The sequence below is a fragment of the Cydia splendana genome, chromosome 17, assembly GCF_910591565.1.
Source record: "Cydia splendana chromosome 17, ilCydSple1.2, whole genome shotgun sequence".
Taxonomy (NCBI): Eukaryota; Metazoa; Arthropoda; class Insecta; order Lepidoptera; family Tortricidae; genus Cydia; species Cydia splendana.
The window spans coordinates 18,691,025-18,705,623 of NC_085976.1; the positions used below are offsets into that span (position 1 = coordinate 18,691,025).

Below are 14,599 nucleotides of genomic sequence, written 5' to 3' on the forward strand. Positions count from 1 at the left end.
GGTCTACCCGCGGGTGGTGCAACTCAGCTGAAACGTCGGAATCAAAGGTAAAAACAATGAAATTATATCGCGGTAGACCCGTTTGTGTAATTAAATATGAAGACCTGGGGCCAAATTCGACACGTACTTATCTGACATTTGAAATCCACTTCATATCCTCAGTTGATTGTATCGCATGTTCGTCGAATCGCATTCTATCGCAAACATGCGATCGAAAAAATAAGTAAGAAAAAATCAACTTTGTTTTATTACTACTATACGGTTTATTATAACTTTGAACTCGGGGTATGTCGGTTACGTCGGTTTGGTTTCGTTGTCACCTAACTGTGGATTGCTAATGTCAAATTTTGACAGGTGTGGATACTATCGCTAGACTTTTTTGTCCATGGGCTTGGGCACCATCTTGGAGTTTTTGACGTGCGAAAGGGTATTTTATAGCATAGAGTAAAGCTTTTTTTTTTAGTATATACGTTTACAGGAATTAATGACATCTTGTGAGCGATAGATGAACTAACGCGCTATTCACGGTGCGGCGGCGAGTAGTGGAACTATACGTGACAATTTCCATCAATCAAAAGGGGACTACACTGTTGATGGTCGATAAAGGCTATTATTAATTGAATTTTAACAGCACGAACGCCTTATCGACAAGCGTTCTTTTTGTTAAACCCACACCTATACGTCAAATAATGCTCGCTCCACACATTCACCTATGAACGCTCAAAAATGCTTATTCACGTTCATAAACCAAGTTGTACTTTAACCATATTTAGAAAAGTCCGTTTTTTATTACTGGGTGGAATTAGGGATGAAAATCCCGGAAAAAATCAAATGCTTATCGATCATTTCACAAAATTTAGTTTTTCCGGTTTTTTTCCAGTTTAGGATGACTCATGTTAGACCGGGCTGTGGCCGGGCCGGAGCTTCCGGAGCTTCGTTTTCTATGCAAAGCGTTATGTCATCACCATGCAGGGCTCGGGAATGGCACGGTGCGGGCCCGGCCCGGTCTTGCTATGTGCAAAGCCCTGACCCCCCGGAGTTTCTTCACAATTTTCACTATGATATTGATGCATCAAGGTGATTTGTTTACAGTACCTATGTTTACAGATGGCCTACCGCAAAACGCGTTAATCGAAATTTCGTTGTCTGCCTCTCTGTCGATCGAATGGCCAAGAGTGATAGGCCCTGGGTTGTGCTATTATTATTAACACTTTAACTGTCCCTCGCCTTCACTACTGACATGGACCGATACGTCCGTGCATTACAGGTAATGCACAAATACAAATAGTTTGACGGTGCATGTCATGTAATGCACGGACGGTAACGCCCTCTACGCAGGGTTTTGCGTAATATTGCCTATTTCCTGCCTCAAACTACAGTGCGACAGAAACCAGTAGAAAATAAATGAGGGCGCCACTTTCTACGTTACTATCCCTTTTTTGACGTAAAATGCTTTAAACATGGCAACAATTTAGTATTGAATATTTATAGTTCCAGTTTATTTAATTTCTACTATTTTATGTCGCACTATACCCAAAGGCACTAACTACTGAAATAATACAATAGTACTCTTTGTATATATATTTTTTATAATAAACTGAACGGGCATTGGCTCTAGTCACACCTGATGGAAAGTGAAAACAGAGCCTAAGATGATGGAGCTTACCGCGGCTCAGTAAGTAATAGCCTATTCACTCTTGCTTTAAAGAGACCGAGGTCAAATTTCCCAGGAAACACAGATGACGGAAGCGCATTCCATTCCTTAATCGTCCTTACCAAAAAAGATGAGGCAAATCGTTTTGTGCGGACAAATGGAATATTAACAACGAACGGGTGCATTCGCTCCTCGCGCCTGGACGTCCGGAAAGGGAAAGCTGGGATCAGGTCGTGCAATTCTTTTGCGCACTCCCTAGAAACACCGATAGACATGTAACTCGTCGGCGATGATATGAACAAGACTTTGTAACTTTGATTTGACAGCCATCGCCAAAAAGTATATGAGCCCGGCGCTCTATCGAGTCCAGGGCTGCCAGCTGATACTTGGCGGAACCGTCCCATAGGTTGCAGCAGTATTCCATGCACGAAGGGACCTATGCTTGGTGCCGCCTCACCTTAAATATTAGGACATCAAGTTTCTTGGCAGCAGTCCTGGACTCAATAGTCGACCCGAAATTTAGGTTGGATTATTATTGTTCTAATACAAAGGCCGCAATGAGATCATAGAAATGATCATATATATGGAACCCTATTTGATAGCAATCCTACAATTATGATCATACACGCCAAATTTGTTAAAATTGTGTGTGGTACTATACAGCACGTCCACGGATGATTTTGTTATTTCTTTTGCGGTACATATTCATGAAAAGAAATGTACTTTTATGTACTTATGTTTTTAAAAAATGTACTCGCACGGTTTTGGCATAGCGACATACAGGTCGTGGTCGTGCTGGGTAGATACTGCCTGGCACGACCACACTATATTTATGGTTAATTTAATGTCAAATGAATACAAAACAAATGTACTCAAATTGTACTATGTACAAGCACATCAAAATGTGACAGTCATACTGCAAAAATCGCTGTCATGATTAAATAAGAGCACCGTGAACAAAGTTTTGTACGGTGCTCTAAAAAGGTGAACCTAAGGGCTGATTTAGACGGCGCGCGAACTCGCATGCGACTTTCATTAAATTTTTTTTGATCGGCTGGTTGAAATAACTAAAATCTCATGAGAGTTCGCGCGCGCATAATGTCTAAATGTGGGATCATCAATGTAAAGGGACCTTATTGTCGATGGCGTTTACGCCGCACTGCGACGAGCAGCGTTGTATTTGTATCGGAGCATCGTTTATAATGGCGGAAACGATGCCACCAGCCGATCAAAAAAAATATAATGAAAGTCGCATGCGAGTTCGCGCGGCGTCTAAATCAGCCCTTAGGTTCACCTTTTTTAATCATGACAGCGATTTTTGCAGTATGACTGTCACATTTTGATGTGCTTGTAGATAGTACAATTTGAGTACATTTGTTTTGTATTCATTTGACATTAAATTAACCATAAATATAGTGTGGTCGTGCCAGGCAGTATCTACCCAGCACGACCACGACCTGTATGTCGCTATGCCAAAACCGTGCGAGTACATTTTTTTAAAACATAAGTACATAAAAGTACATTTCTTTTCATGAATATGTACCGCAAAAGAAATAATAAAATCATCCGTGGACGTGCTGTATAGTACCACACAAAATTGTTGTTATTACACCATCATCTGTAAATATGTAGTTAGTTAATAAATTTGTGTGTATGCCTACTAACATTCGTTGAAAGATTAAAATTAAAATGACGAAATTGATCCTTTGTTGGTCTTAAATCAATTTAATTTAATTTTTAATCATAGGGTAATTAAATAACAACAATTTTAACAAATATGGCGTGTATGATCATGATTGTAAAATTGCTTTCAAATAGGATCCCATATTATATTAATATGATCATTTATATGATAGTTTAATTAATTGCCTTGTATTTTTTAGAAATCATAATTGCCCCAATGAGGGTGCCATTGGACGGTCGACGCAGTCTTAACTAATAACATCTTATTGACATACATTCTTACATATCAAACGAGAAAGAATAAACATTTTTTTTAATAGGTAGGTAGGTAGGTAGGTAGGTAGATAGGTATATCTTTCTTTGACGTGGCTGCTATAGTCTTCAGGATTTGATTTGCCGTGTGATCATCGCTTTCCGGTTGCAACTTGATGCCATCGAGGAATGTCCATAGTATATATATGAAAAAAAAAATTATAATACCATTCATTGTATGACAATACCTTCTACTACTAGAGGGCATTCCGGGAGTGGGCAGTCAACGTTAAAAAATGTTCAAACGCTGGAAAGTGCAGGGGTCAAAATGTCCATACGGAACCGGCTGTCTATGCAACTAGACGTAACTAGAAGGAGCCCCGCTTCGCGGGGCTCCTATTTCTCGGCGGTTTGCCCTTCGGGCATCTGAAGCTACCTAACGAACCTAACCTACCTACTTTTTGCCACATAGACAGCCGGTTCCGTATGGACATTTTGACCCCTGCACTTTCCAGCATTTTAACATTTTTCACGTTGACTGCCCACTCCCGGAACGCTAGAGGGCACCTTTAACCTTCTTTTGGCAGTGATAATAATATATCCTTACAAAAATAGGTTAGGTGTCTAATTGTGTATCAACGATATTTTCAGTGGCTCATCTCTGTAGCTTACTGTTATATATATACTAGCTTTTGCCCGCGACTTCGTCAGCGTGGAATTATTAATTTAGGTAGGTAGCTATTATTTTATTCAATCAGTTAAAGGGTGATTTCTTGAATGAAAATAACCCTTTGTCGTTCCCCGGGAGTCAAACTATCTCTATTCTATGGTGTACTTTCGTTTGGGCCAAATACCTTTTGCCAAATTTCACTTCCCAACAAACTTATCGCAATAGTTTCATTTCCCAAAGGAACCTTTAGCAAAGTTACACTTCGCATATAATTTATTTGGTCAAATTATCACTTGGCATGATTTTACTTTGTCAAATGTTGTTAGGACAAAAAATTATTTAGCAAACGATTTTTATTGGCTAATATTATATTCCAAAAAAGCCGTTAAGTGGGTTAGGTTAGGTTTACAGAAACGAAATGCTACTAGAAAAGTGGGTTTGTTTAGGTTCGAACTGCGATCCTCACAGAATCGAACTGCTATCAGAGAAGTGGGTTAGGTTAGGCTAGAACTAAGACCCTTACAGAAACGAAATGCTACTAGAAAAGTGGGTGGTTTTACCTCCTTTTCTACATAGTGCACCATCTACAATAATCTTTCACCGGCCCCCATAGAAATCGGTATTTTTTTTCTTAAAAATTATAATGTTTATGGTTCAACTAATCACATCCGTAGGGGGAAGCGGGGCAGCTTGGTACACCTTTTTTTGAAATCGATTTTAGGCCTCAAAATGAACTCTAAACACTTTGATACATTACATGGGACGCTTTGATACATCGTTTTGGGGTACTTTGGCACGTGAATCAAAGTGCCCCGTAAGTGTTTCAAACTGCCCCGCAGAGCACACTTTACAGATCAACTCAGTTAGCTGACCAGTAGTAAACTTTTTAAACATTACAAAACGTCTATTAAGTGCGGTGCTATTAGAACATACTACAGTTATGTCAAAAATGCATTTAATTCGGTCGACCGCGGTGCTCTATTAGCAGAAGTAAAAAAAGAGCTACCAGAACTTTACAAATACATTTGGCAATGCTACGGAGCACCTTCAAAATTACTTTTTGGAAATGATATTATCTTGTCAAGTATGGGCTGCCAACAGGGAGATCCGCTTGGGCCTGCCATTTTTAGTTTGGTCATTCACCCCATCATCTCTAGTCTAAATTCAAAATTCAATTGTTGGTACTTAGATGACGGCTCCCTTGGCGGAGACGCACTCAATCAATCAATCAATCAATTATTTATTGATAACAAGCGTTACACGTCATTTAACATTTTCTGTTTACACAAACTTTACATATCGAGAAAGATTTACAATGATAAAATACCGTACTACAAGATATACAATCTATCATAGATAAATTTTCGAAAATCGGGCTTGCATTAAATTTCACTAAATGCGAAATTTTTATTCCAGATCACGTTCCATTGAATACAAAAATAGATATACTAACAAATTTTAACGCAGTTTTACCTAATATTTCCGTTCATTCAAAAACATCCCTCACCCTTTTAGGCTCACCAATTTTTGACGAATCAATCGCACCCGTCATTAACTGTAAATTAAATTTATTCAATAATACATCAGACCTCCTATTTAAAATAAATCCCCATATGGCTCTTTTCATCATTCGTTTTTGCTTATTTACACCCAAATTTATGTATTTACTCCGCAGTTGCCCAATTTGGAAATTTCCGTCCATCCTGTCTTCCATAGACTCCTCCCTTCAGGCAAGCCTTTCCAAAACACTGAACATTCATCTCGACAATAGTTCATGGACCCAAGCGGTTCTACCCATCAGTAGGGCTACCGCCAATACCGAAAATCGTCAATTGCGGGCATTTTTCTCTGTCACTCTAATTACGCCTTCATTGGAGTAAAAGAGTAAGATCCCCGCAATTTGCGAATTTCGGTTTTCGCGGTAGCCCCTCAGGCTGGGTGGACTGGGCGTTCGCACTTCGGCCAGTTTGGCTCTACCCGCGTTCCTGTCCTCAGTATACGGCTCGCTATCTCTCGTCGGTATTATTTTAAACCTTCCTCAGATACCTGACGATGAGATAGCGAATCTAAGTGAGGCCAGGGAGGCCTGGTGTGAGTCGTGTCCGGGTGAGGACATCCCAGTCGCCCGTCACATTCAGCGGGCTTGGGACTCCCCTCCCTTAAAAGCAGCTCATACCACACTTCTTCAGGATAGTCCGGACGACTTCGAACGTGCCCGAATTCTAGTCGTATCAGCCCCCGAGTCGGGCCATTGGCTACGAGCACTCCCTTCCCGTCAAATAGGCACCGTTTTGGACCCAAGTAACTTGAGAATAGCTATATGCTTAAGGCTTGGGTCCAAAATATGTGTCCCTCACACTTGCGCCTGTGGCAAAAACGTCGATCAGCTGGGCCGACATGCATGGCCTTTCATGCCCCAAAAGCGCCGGCCGCCTATTTCGCCACGGTACCATCAATGATTTGGTCCGTCGGTCGCTTGCCACCGCGTCTGTGCCTGCGATTCTCGAACCCGCGGGCATGGCGAGGGACGATGGCAGGCGCCCCGACGGGGCCACATTGGTGCCGTGGAAACTAGGTAGGGCCCTGGTGTGGGACGCAACGTGCGTAGATACCTTCGCACAGTCCCATATCCAGGCGACCCGCACCCAGGCCGGCGGCGCGGCTGACCAGGCCCAGGTTCTCAAGCGCCGCAAATATTCGTCCTTACTTAAGGACTACGAGTTTGCGGCGCTCGCGGTAGAGACACTGGGCCCTTGGTCAGCCGACATGCAGGCCTTTGTGAGGGCCCTGTCGGGGCGGCTGATTGACGCCACAGGGGACCCCAGAGCTGGCGCGTATTTCTCGCAACGAATCGCCCTGGCGGTTCAGCGAGGAAACGCCGCCAGCGTAATGGGTACCATGCCACAGGCGGACCTGCTAGAGGGGGTATTCTTTTTATAATTAGGTTTTTATTTTATAGGTAAGTTTCTTTTATTTTAGTTTTAATTTTAATTTCTTTGTAGTTTTAGTTTGTTTTAATAAGTTATTTTATATTCAATATGTTACATTCGTAAGTTAAAGTTAATTATGTTTGTCATGTTGGTATATAGTTATTTCGGCGTTTTTTTACTCGAAGTAAAATAAAAAGTGCTGACAACCAGTTATTAAGCAGGTGCACTAAAACTACAAAAAAAAAACTTTTAATGAAATCAGTGTCAGTTTTTCACAAAAAGCTACTTTGGTTGTTGGTTGTAACAAAAAAACTGGCAGGGGCACTTAGATACACTAGAGGGGCACTTTGACATGTTCAAAACTGCCCCAATCTTTATTGTACCAAAGTACCCCAATGGTCAAATAAATGAAAAATAATTTATTAAAAATATACTATTAAGTATTAACAAAAAGAATAGATAGTATAGAGGGGTCCTCTCATTGTAAATTTTGTAGTCACAGTAAATTTACTGCCATCTATCGACACACGACTAAAACTCAAAATGAAAACGTATAAAGTTATCAAAAAATGTATATATATGGATACATTATTTTATTATTTTTATATCATTTTGATCCATGTTCATTCAACTAATATCTATGTGTTAAAATTGTTAAATATGAAACGGTGTCGTCACGCCATCTAGCCGAGGATAGGCTAAAGGTGTGTGCGCCATCTATTCGAGAATGACTTTTGCTTCAATTCCGAGGCACGTTTTTTCCTTAGACTTTATTCGTCTTATACGAAGTTAGATATGTCTTTGGTATTAAGTACTTTAAAATAATAAGCTTACTCTATTACTGAATAAACGTACTAAGCGCTCATTATGATGTTCATCCGGTAAAGTCTAAAATTTCGCACCACAACTCGATTAAAAAATCATAATTTATTTACTATGCGACCGCGGAAACACGTTTTCACGCACTAAGCGGCAACGGCTGGCAGGAGAGATGTGCCGAAGCTGGTACCTCACTCACATATACAAAGCCACGTTTTAGTGTTGCAGAAGGTGAACATAAGTTTTTAGTTAAGGAATTAGTGTGGGTGTTCAAAACTGCCCCTTGTGCCTATCTGCCCCGCTTCCCCTCTATGCGTAAAACATAACCAAAGGTCGGGATTAAGTATTTCAAATAAAACAAAAATAAAAATATCTATTGGTATGTAAATTGTATCCCATGCAATGTTATGCTTATTTTACTAAATAATACTTGGTAAAATGAAACTTGTCCAAGTAATTATTTGCTAAACAATAACTTGCCAAAAAAGACTATTGCTAACTGAAAAATTGCGATAAGTTGTTTTGCACATTTTTTTGGGAAATGATAATTTGGGAAACATAGTTTGGGATGTGATACTTTGGGAAACGTTTTTGGCCCATTCGTTAGTAAACCCTATTCTATACCCAACTAAATCGTGCACCAGCGCCGGTACTACACCGCGCGGGCGGGACAGTTCCTATTGACAAAGTTTGTTGTGCAGTTGGTGTTAAGTCCCCATACAAAACACCACCCCTTTAAGGGATGATTTCTGGAATAAAAACTATCCTATGTCCTTCCTCGGGACTCAAACAATCTCTATACCAAGTTTCAAATAAATCGGTTCAGCGGCTTAAGCGTGAAGAGGTAACAGACAGACAGACAGCCACACTTTCGCCTTTATAATATTAGTATGGATGGACATGCACTAGTTCAAGGACGTGTAAGGGCCATTTTATTTAAAGGTGTCCCATACACTTTCTTTTTCATATTTGGGATTTTTTATGTTATTTCTACTCAGAATCATGAGCTTTTTTGATCCTAATAGGAGAAAAAAAGTGTCCCGAAATTTCCATAAAATTTTCGATCTTTACATTCCGTGACTGCCATACAAAGTCTATGAAAAATGGTACCGGAATGGAAATAAAAACCTTGGCACACTTTTTTTCTTCTATTAGGATAGAAAGAGCTCGTGATTCTGAGTAGAAATAACATAAAATTTCCCAAATTAAAAAAAAAAGTGTAGGGGACAACTTTAAATAAAATGACCCGTAAGCGATAAGATAGAGATTCCGTGTCGGTAATAAAAGAGATAGATAGGTATATTAATAGTTGATCGCTGGCTGTTCACATTGCACGAGGACTCTCTTTAAAGTACTATGCCTTATGGGAAACAGTCGAAGAGATAGCTCAGAGCCGGAAACCGCTACCAACTTTTAGTATGTTGTTGCGCATGGTATTGGGTCTCCAAAACTGCCGGGAGACAGCGGCGCCGGCCATCTACTTCAGGCTTTCAGCGGAATGATATCATCAAAATGACTCCCGTCTCGTTGCGAATATTGCATATTGCACCCAAACTATACATGGCACATACACGTGTGGGGTATTAAATGAAATCTAATGAAATATTCTATACTTCATTTATACAGTGTGTACCAAAATATACAACAGTTTAAGAGCTATTTACAAAATAAACAAAATGAGGTAAAAAAATATTCGATTATTTGGATTTTATAACCAAACCAAAAGTCGGACGTTAAAGAAATGTACTACAACATTAAAGATGACATCTCAAGGCATACACTGATATCAAAAAAATCCAAATTTGACCAAATATGTGGAAATTATGAAATGAAATGTATTATAAGTCACCTAAACATTGTTTGCAGAAAAAAAAAATGGTTTAAGAGCTATAAACACAGGAATACCATTTTTTATGAAAAAAGTAGGTGTATATCGATTTTATAGCTAAACCACAGAATAAATGTGTCGCTTAACTTCAAACTCGGGTAAATCCATTCGACCCTCTCAGCAAATATCTACCCTATTACCTTTTCTTAATACCAAAATCGCATAATCTGACAGATGGATTTACCCGAGTTTGAAGTTAAGCGACTCAAATAATAGTACTATCGTACAGAAAGGAAACTTCCTACAAAACCGAAGTTTGACAGCGGTTCAGGGTCGAATCATGCTATCCCTTTCTAATATATGGCACTATCTCTTTCTGCTATTTAGGGTTGTCAAAATTCAAGTGATTATCTTATCTGTGGTCGTGCATGCAAAAGGAAGTCAAGTGGTGCCAACCCTAATAATTGCTCGGAGCAATGCTGAGCCGAGCGGAGCCGAGTTTGGCCGAAGTCAGGAGTTTCGCACCCCTGGCTAAACTAAAAACGTTAATAAAATGTTGCGTATAATATTAAAGAAACCAGTTATTCAACTATACATTACAATTTAAATTTTAAATTTCCGATAAAAACTGTGAAAGTTGTAGAAAAAAAACTAAAGCGCGCCAACAATTCTACTATTTTTGTATTTGTATTTGTACAATTCTATCTTAATGCGCTCTTATTATGCAAAGAATTGTTCTAATTATCGAGTATTAAATGAAAGGACATTACATAAAATACATGAAAACGACATTTTCGACTGGAATCTTAATTTATAAATTGAATTTGCTTGTTAAACAAGCAAACGAACTGTACCTTCCTCCTTTGATAGTTGGTTAAAATGTGGCTTTTGTCACCTGGGCTACAAACACGAATGAATTGACACCTCGTTTATTAAATCAGTTCAGTAGTTTCATGTAAACAGTACATGCACGCATAGACAGCAAATTCTGCCGTAGTTGAGCACAAGATTAAAATTAATTAGACCTTTATTATCATTGCCTGGCACTACAAATATAAACTATAAACTCTGTGCGGAAAGAGAAGAGTCGTGGAACATAAGGGAATCAATACATTCTATGAGTCGTCTCTCTCCGCACAGACTCTAAGAGAAATAAAAAGCAGTAGGTAGTACATCATTTCTCTAACATTGAAACCCTCAGGCCATAGAGTAACTGTTAGGGGCTTAGCGGGCGTCGCCTCTATGAGTTAGCAAGATGCCTTATGGAGGTTTCAAATGACCAGAGGGCTGACCTGTATGTATTTCAGAGGATCAGAGGGAAAATACTGCCAGCCTTCACAGCCTTGAAGCCCTTGCAACACTCAAGATTCCACTTTTCGAACTACTCGCTACGCTCGTAGTTAAAATTTGCTTCTATAAAAGGCTAATCGAGGCTGAATGAAGTAGATGGTCGGCGCCGCTGTTTCCCGGCAGTTTTCGAGACCCAATGCCATGTCCAACAACATACTAAAAGTTGGTAGCGGTTTCCGAATCTGAACTAAATTCCCATAAGGCAGTGCACTATTACACTCTTTACTCGCAGCGATAAAAGCTGTCAACGATAAAATCGCTCAGCGGTAGGTACTCGCTAAGCGATGTTCGCTTGGCGGTCGGAGAGACAATGCAACTAGAAAAAATAGTCGTATTGTTTTACCACATCTATATCGATATTACTAACGAACCTCTGTAACTCGAAAAAAAAGAAACTGTATTTCTACGTTTCTATAATTACCTGCCTAACACGAATTTTTAATGTGTTTTTAAGACGAACAAAAACCTACAAGAACCTCTCTAAGTCGATGCCCTCTATAAGACGAAACCTCGTTAACACGAAGTTTTTGGCGTTTCCCTTGAGATCCGTGCTATCGAGGTTCCATTGTACTTCTATTCTGTGGCTAAGGTTACAATACTTAATTCACGAAGGCTGATATTTCCTTGTAGACCTTGTTAACCTTAAATACAGTGTTTAAAACGTCAAACTCGCATTCGACCACTCGCTTTATAGCCGGGCGACAAAACTATCAGAAGTAAGTACCAGAACTATACTCGCTTCTCGCTGCTCGCGCGCCATCTTATTTCTAGTTTTTACTGTTTTTAGCTCCAATCGCTTCTCGCTCATCGTTCTTGGTGAAACCAGTGCCAGTCCATTGAACCTTAAAAAATAATATATTATATTTACATTTATAACAGGAGGTACTATAAATATACCAATTATTTTACACTACTGAAAACTGCAACTAAAACGTTCGATATGTTTCGGAAATGTTTGGGCACAGTCATTTATAAGGTCAAACATGCCTCCCATCACCCATCCAATTAAATGAAATGTTCCGTATGGTGTATGTATAACTGTATACAGGTGTATAAAGACGGGCCAATAACAACTGCTTTGTAGGTATCTATTGTTTTATTTTTGAAGATTCTCTACCTAAACCTACGTAAAATTGACACCAACTACGCCATTTTTGGTACTAGCATCCCGCCCCGGCTCCGCACGGGTTACAATACCTTAACAAATCATACACCTAAATCTTCCTCAAGAATCACTCCGTTGATAGGTGAAAACCGCATGAAAATTCGATCCGTAGTTTTTGGGTCTATCGCGAACAGACACACAAACAGACGCGGCGGGGGACTTTGTTTTATAAGGTGGAGTGATTATATACTCGCTGTGGCCAAGGCTTTGCCCGTGTGGAATTTGGTCAATGTCTCTTCCTTCGTCTCTCCCCACCCGGGAGGATATAAATAATAAATAATTAAAAGCCTAAGCCCAAACACCTATTAAATACTTGGCATGGACAAGTTACATTCTGGTCTTCATGAAAAAGTTCCATTCACCAAATAGCACTGTTTAAATGCAAATGTAAATAAGTTTTTGGCAAAAATTTCATTTTTGGTACAAGCTTTTATCGCTGACTGTACTTTTCTTACGATAGACAACTAATACTCATCGAGACAATTCTAAAACCCCTACACACACACAATTAGGTTGCTTTGTTTCATCACAGAGTTCCTATGGCCACCTGCTGTCTCCATCATCAGATCAGTTCGACAGTACCATAATATTATTGTATTGTCATCAGAACTACATACAGCTGCCAATTTTCATGACGCTACGATCCTTGGAAGATGGTTAAATTAGTTACCTTAGATTCCATTACATAGTTAGTTACATACAGGTCGACCTAATAAAAGCTTTAAAAAAAAAATACTATCATCATTCAGGCCTTTAACATCTTGACAGATGATTTATGCAGCGTCTGTAAGCGAGGAACAACGTCTCTCGTGGCTGTATAAGCCAATGCGGGACCGGCATTTGCGACCGCATTTGTGGCAGTTGAAGCTGGGAGCCATGTCGGCATCATCAGGTGGATTGTGCCTCTTTACGCGTTTTCGGGAAATGTTTCATGAAACCATGCTTTGTCGTGGAAAAAATATACTATAAGTACCTGTATATAAAAGATTTGAAAATCTTTGGACATACCTACTGTACAGTAAATAATAATCGTATTTACTTTATTCCTCTTCAACTCGATACCTCCACCCTTTCCCGAGATAAAGGGTCTTGACATACAGACGGACGGACGGACAGACAGACGGATGGACAGACGGAAAGACAGATAGACACACGGACGGACGGACTCACAGACGGACAGACGGATAGACGGACAGACGGACGGACGGAAAACGAATTGATCCTTAAAGAGTCCCGTTTTTTTCCTTTTGAGGTACCGGACCCTAAAAAATTACTTCTGCTTATCATAGCACTCTTCCTTTGGACATACTGTATACCTAGTAAATAATAATACTCGTATTTACTTTATTCCTCTTCAACTCGATACCTCCACCCGTTCCCGAGATCAAGGGTCTTGACAGACGGACGGACGGACGGACGGACGGATACACGGATAGACGGACGGATTCACAGACGGATAGACGGACAGACGGATAGACCCACCGACAGGCGGACGGACAACGAAGTGATACCTAAAGGGTCCCGTTTTTTCATATCTGTAGTTAATGCAAATGCTCTATTTGTCAAAGTAAATAAAATCTCTTCACACGATCAGGGTTTTGGGCATGTTTTGGGGGACAAAAACATGGAAATAACTTGGGTGCGCATGTTTCGGATAGATAACGAAATCCTAAAATACAGGCGGATAACACAAACAACCTACACGATATTATACTTAAGCAAATACCTTAATTAGTACATTTTATGTTGTTATGTTACTCTTGCGTAGGTATTTATTCATACTTTAGTAGCTTTCTATAAATAAGATCACTATTTTTTCTCTTGACATGTTTATTTTACTATTCGAAAAACATGACAGCGTCAAATATTTAAAAGTCGAAAAAAGTATATAATTACGTAAAAAGGCTTAAGATAATTAAGAAAAAACCGGACAAGTGCGAGTCGGACTCGCTCGTACGATGTTCCGTACTTTTTAGTATTTCTTGTTATAGCGGCAACAGAAATACATCATCTGGGAAAATTTCAACTGCCTAGCTATCACGGTTCATGAGGTACAGCCTGGTGACAGACGGGCGGACGGACGGACAGCGGAGTCTTAGTAATAGGGTCCCGTTTTTACCCTTTGGGTACGGAACCCTAAAAAAAGTAAAACCGACTTCAAGCCTTCATCAGCAGTTCCACTTTATCAAATGGCACTTTGTAACTGTAAATGCTTAGTTATTTAGTTGATGAAAATACAAAACTCGCT

The 14,599-nt window shown here is 39.7% G+C and overlaps 1 long non-coding RNA gene across 1 annotated transcript; it reads right to left on the reverse strand.

Moving 5' to 3' along the window:
* Positions 1-1,674: 1,674 nt before the first annotated feature.
* Positions 1,675-14,203, reverse strand: LOC134798598 (uncharacterized). The gene is made up of 4 exons (XR_010145228.1): positions 14,078-14,203; positions 11,911-12,028; positions 3,621-3,761; positions 1,675-1,909 (listed from the first exon to the last, which is right to left on the reverse strand). It is a non-coding gene; the product is annotated as an uncharacterized LOC134798598 (long non-coding RNA).
* Between the last annotated feature and the right edge of the window lie 396 nt (positions 14,204-14,599).